Source organism: Microtus oregoni, unplaced genomic scaffold (assembly GCF_018167655.1).
Source record: "Microtus oregoni isolate MIOR12 unplaced genomic scaffold, Mior012 000000F_ref0000247, whole genome shotgun sequence".
Taxonomy (NCBI): Eukaryota; Metazoa; Chordata; class Mammalia; order Rodentia; family Cricetidae; genus Microtus; species Microtus oregoni.
This window is the reverse complement of record NW_024543059.1, coordinates 86663719-86669718: the sequence shown is the minus strand read 5'-3', so window position 1 is coordinate 86669718 and position 6000 is coordinate 86663719.

The following is a 6000-nucleotide window of genomic DNA, read 5'->3' as shown; positions in this document are numbered from 1 at the left end:
TTCTACTCTGGATCTTTGAGGTAGAAAGACACACCTTTAATCCAGATATTTTGATCTGGGAAAAGACCTGCCTTTAATCTCAGATTTTTTTTTCATTTTTTTTATTGATTTTTATTGAGCTCTACATTTTTCTCTGCTCCCCTTCCTGCCTCTCCCCTCCCTACTTCAACCCTCCCCCAAGGTCCCCATGCCCCCAATTTACTCAGGAGATCTTGTCTTTTTTCCACTTTCTACTTCCCACGTAGATTAGATCTATGTTAGTCTCTCCTTAGTGTCCTTATTGTTGTCTAAATTCTCTAGGATTGTGGTTTGTAGGCTGGCTTTGCTTTATGTTTAAAAACCACCTATAAGTGAGTAAATGTGATAATTGTCTTTCTGGGTCTGGGTTACCTCACTCAAAACAATGTTTTCTAGCTCCATCCATTTTCCTGCAAAATTCAAGATGTCATTATTTTTTTCTGCTGTGTAGTACTCCATTGGGTAAATGTAGCACATTTTCCTTATCCATTCTTTGGTAGAGGGGCATTTAGGTTTGTTTCCAGGTTCTGGCTATGGCAAACAAAGCTTCTATGAACATAGTTGAGGGCACTTCCTTGTGGCAGGTTTGAGCATCCTTTGGGTATATACCCAAAAGTGGTATTACTGGGTCTTGAGGAAGATGGTTTCCTAATTTTCTGAGAAATCGCCACACTGACATCCAGAGGGGTTGTACCAGCTTGCATTCCCACCAGCAATGCATAGTCTCAGATCTGTAATCTGGGCCTTACCTTCTGCTGGAAGTATATGTAAGGATATGGAAGAAGAAAGGTTTTGCTCTTTTCCTGCCTTCTCTCATCTTGCTAGCAAGTTCATTTCTTCATGGCATTAGAGCCTACTTCTTCATATACTGAAGTCCAGCCTGTGGTCTGAGCAACTTCTGGATCTTTGTTCATAGCCAGCTATTGTTGGATTAACTGAATCACAGCCTATAAGTCATTCTAATAAATCCCATTTATATACCTAAATAGATAGATAGGTAAGTAGATACATAGATGGACAGATAAACAGACAGACAGGTTAATAGTCATTCTATAAGTTCTTTTTCTCTAAAAATCTCAGACTAATACCAGGCTAAAAGATACTTCTCAGTTTTAAGTCATCTGAACCTTTCACTGTTAGCTGTTAAAGGCTTTCCCAAATGATGGTATTACTGAACGGTGGCTAGGCCAGAAGGACTGTTATCTAAACAGTGGTTGGAGTCATAATTTGATGGTGTGACTAGATGGTAGGAGGAACTAAGAGGCGAGGCCTACCGGGGGGAATGAGGTCACTAAGAGTGTGCCAGGAAAGGGTTGGTTTTGTCACTGGCACCCTTTTCTCTCTAGTTCCATGAAGCAAGTAGATTCCCACCAGAGTGCCCTGATGTCATGATATTTCTGCCATGCAATATGCATGGGGCAATGGTGCCAGTCAACAATGGCCTGGAACTTCTGAAAAGCCTAAAGAAGTCTTTCTTCTCTTTCATAGTTTTCACAGGTATTTTGTCATAGCTAGAAAAGCAACTAAACTACTAGCAATATTGATTCCTTTCCTGGTCCCTAAATTTTCTTACCTATGATGGCCAACCTGGCTCTGCTATCAATTCAAGGTATTCTCACTTCTGACATTTTCTTCATTGCTCTTTGTTTTTGTTTTTGATGATACAGTATTACTCTGTCATCCAGGCTAACCTTGAACTCATGAAAATTTCCCAACGTCTCCTGAGTACAAGGATTTCAGGCTTGAGCCACTGTGCCCAGCACAGAAACTTGGTTCTGGTGTGTATTACGTCTTTAGCCCTGAAATGTTGAGAACGTTCAGACAGTGAGGCAGGACACTGATACACTCATCAGACAGCAGTCATCACTGCGCATTTGTTGAGCAACAAGATACAAAGCCCGTGGCAGTACAAGGTAGCCCAGGCTCCATTCATATCATACAATGATGAAAGTAAAATGTTTCCTAGGATGGCGGGAATGAAGGAGCTGGTGGAGAGCTTCTGGTTGTATTCAGAACCTACCATAGAAGACACAGATGGAACCATGACTACCCAAGCCTCTGGGTTCCATTGTCAGGAGGAGGGAAAAATAAATTTTAAACCTGTATCTTTCTGACTACAGAAACTACTCAGACAACATTTAAAGGAAAGGTTATGAAATAAATTCTATTCACATAACGGATTCAGAAATCCGTTCTGTTGTAGCAATTGTCTCACTGCCCTTTCTCACTGACAAATTAACTTCTTGGTACACAAAGACCATTCTCCAGTTATCTTTGTATCTTTTCATTAACCAGACACTCAGAAAAGAATACATTTTTGACAAATGTTAGTAACTAAATTAAGTGATTTTTGGTGCCTACCTTGCTTTACCCATTAGAGTCTTGTCTTGTTTTTGTTGCACCTGTCCCTTAACCCACTCAACTTAAAGGCCAATTTAAAATTTAGAACTCTTACTTAAGGTCATGGATATCTCTGAAATCACTCAGTGTTTTTTATATTTTTCACAGATGTAAATCTTCAAGTGTGGAAAGGCATACTGGCCCTTGTGAGTCCCTTTCTGAGATGCCTACTACTGTCAATAAATACACTCTGTTTACCAAAAATAGGGAAGTGCACATTTGTATATAAATTTATCCTTTCAAACAATTCAGAAGAGGAATGAACATTCCAAACAGGAAAAACCTTTAAACTTCCTAATAGCAGGCAGATACTAGTATAGTCTGCATGTTACAGTCAGTGGACAAAAGAGTTTCATTTTGTTCTGGTTGGGGCATCAGACGACCACCTGTGAAACAGGGGCTCCCATGAAGATAAAGTTATTGCTAAAAAGAACAAAACAGTTAGTGAAAATAGTTTTATTCTAATCATTTTCTAAAAAAAATATATTACTGACTGATAGCAAAGCTGTTAGGAATTGAATGCCTGCTGTAAAGTCTAATAAAAAGTAATACAAGGGGGAAGCACATTGCCACAAACCAAGTTATTTTATTATTCCTAAGGAATAGAGTCACAGCATGAATGACACAATAAAAAAAATATGCCACTCTCTCAATTCGAAAGTAAAATCAAACACTTGTGGGTGTTAGTCAAAAATTTTGCCTTACTTCTTTTTCTTCTAAAGTGTCAGATACATAAGTTATGAGTGGGATTGTGTTTTCTTCACCTAACCCTGTATAAACTTAACTTTTCCAGAAAGATGAGGGAAGGCGGAAAGAAAATGAGCAATGAGCTCCTCTCTATTGGTGTCAGATGTCTGGGAGAAGAGCTCCAGAAAGAATGTGCTATGGTTTTCATTTTCAGTGCTTAAGAAATAAAATTTCCAGCCTAAGATTATAACTGTGAAAAAATGAATCTCCAAATTCTGAGACTATATGTGATACAAACTTCCTTTAAAAACACCAGTGACAAAGTCAGTGGCAGTATAAGGTGAAACAAACAGAGATCAAGTGACCAGTGTCCTTTGTGTAAACCTTTCCCAGGCCCTAATAGATCCCCCAGCAAGGTATTAATAACACTTTTGTACAGTTTATAAGACAAGTAACTACAACTGGTAAAGGCTCAATTTGGATTATGAATTTGTCATTTCCTCTCTTCCCGGAGTGTTGAAGTGACCACAAAGAGCTTTACGATACAATGAAGAGGTGGGTGGAGCTACGAGCTGGAGATACATTAAGTGTGGAGTTAATGAAATAGACTGATGTGGTCTTTAGGGCTGTATAGAGAACAAATTACAATTAGCTAAGTGAGATCAAGACTAATTTATGGCTGGGTGTGGTGGTGCATTCAACATTCAGGAGTGTGAGGCAGGAGGATCACTACAAGTTTGAGGTGAGCTTGGGCTACATAATGAGGTTAACCTGGACTTTATAACAAGACTGTGCCTCTGACAAAATACACACCAATAAGTCATATTATGGTACGAATGTATCCTTTGGTTCCTCACATAGGATGCATGTGGCTAACTCAAGAAGTGTAAAAGAGATTTACTCAAACTCTTAACCTTTACATTTAGAAAACATTGGCAACAATAAGTTTAATGACTAAAAAGCACTTTTAAAGATCAACAATAAAAACAGGCCCTCTGTTTCTGCATATGAATTCTTCCTACTGCAACAGTTTGAATAGCTGCTTGCCTCTCCTCCAATTCATATGTCTAAATCTAACCTAAATATTGTATTTAGATTAGAAACAGAACCTAGTCACCAATATAACAGTATTAGGGAATAGACCTCCAGGAGGTGATTAGGTCATAACAATAGGGTCCTATGGAAAGGATTAGTGCCTTTTAAAAGGGATGCCTGAGAGCTGTCTTTCCATTTCTACCATGTGAAGGCATGAGTAGAATTAGCATTTATAGCTGGAAAAGTGACCCTCACCAGGGAACAAAACTGCTGGCTCCTTGGTTGTGGCCTCCAGAACCAAGAAAAATGAATCGTTACTGATAAGGCACCCATTTTCTGATAGTTGGTTATAGTGACCAGAAAGACCTTTAAAATCTGCCATGACGATGAAAGGAGACAGAGACAGAGACCCACATTGGAGCACGGGACTGAAATCTCAAGGTCCAAATCAGGAGCAGAAGGAGAGAGAGCACAAGCAAGGAACTCAGGACCGCGAGGGGTGCACCCACACTCTGAGACAATGGGGCTGTTCTATCGGGAACTCACCAAGGCCACCTGGCCTGGGTCTGAAAAAGCATGGGGTAAAACCGGACTCGCTTAACATAGCGGACAGTGAGGACTACTGAGAACTCAAGAACAATGGCAATGGGTTTTTGATCCTACTGCACGTACTGGCTTTGTGGGAGCCTAGGCAGTTTGGATGCTCACCTTACTAGACCTGGATGGAGGTGGGTGGTCCTTGGACTTCCCACAGGGCAGGGAACCCTGATTGCTCTTTGGGCTGATGAGGGAGGGGGACTTGATCAGGGGAGGGGGAGGGAAATGGGAGGCGGTGGCGGGGAGGAGGCAGAAATCTTTAATAAATAAATAAATAAATAAAATAATTTAAAAAAATCTGCCATGAGCATTGTTAGTACACCACAGGCAAGCTGAAAACCAGACAAAGCATGCAGAATGGTAGTGTTCAGACATTGCCTAAAGGGAGCTCAGATCTGTGCTCCTGAGAAGGGTGCTATGCATTAGTAGTGCAGTAGAATTAATTTTAAAATAGCTAACCTTAAATGCAAAGCTTACAAAGATATAATTGATGTGCAAATTATTAAATACACACCAGAACCACTTCATCAGTCTTTAAAGAAACACAGCAAAATTCAGTGACCAGCAAGAACATTAACTACACAGCAGTAAAATTCATAGGTATCCAGTCAAAAGGTGTTAAACATGAGAAAATGTTAGAAACTGTACTGCATTAAAAGGAGAAAAAAGTTAGTAAGGATAGAAAGGTAGAAAATCTATGATACAAAAAAAGATCTTACAAGGATGAAAATGTAATATTTTAAATACAGACTATATGAGATTGTAATGATAAGTAGAGCACTGTATAAAAAGTCATTGAAAATGAAATGAAGATCATACCAATATTAGCTGTGCAAAATAAGGTACACAGAGAAAAAAGAGCTGCGGGAAAATGAGACATTTGTGACTTTAAAACAATCTCATATATATAATTGCAATTCCAGAAGGAAAAACTTCAAATTTTACAAAAGGCATGCATACATTTTAAAAAATAATAGCTAACATGATTCCAGTACAACCTATAAACCTATAGATCCAGAATCAAAATAACTCCAAGCAGAAGCAACAAACTAAATCACTATAAGCCATAGCTAAACTTCTGAAAGTTGGTGCTAAGAGTTTTAAATACACAGCCTTCAGAGGGAAGAAAACAGAGGTGACAGCTGATTCCTTATCAGGATCTACATAGGCCAAAATAAAGTGGAAAGGCTCTTCAAGGTGCTGAAAGGGAAGAACAAAACCATTAACCTACAAGCTCAGTCCCACCAATTTTTTTCTTTTAAA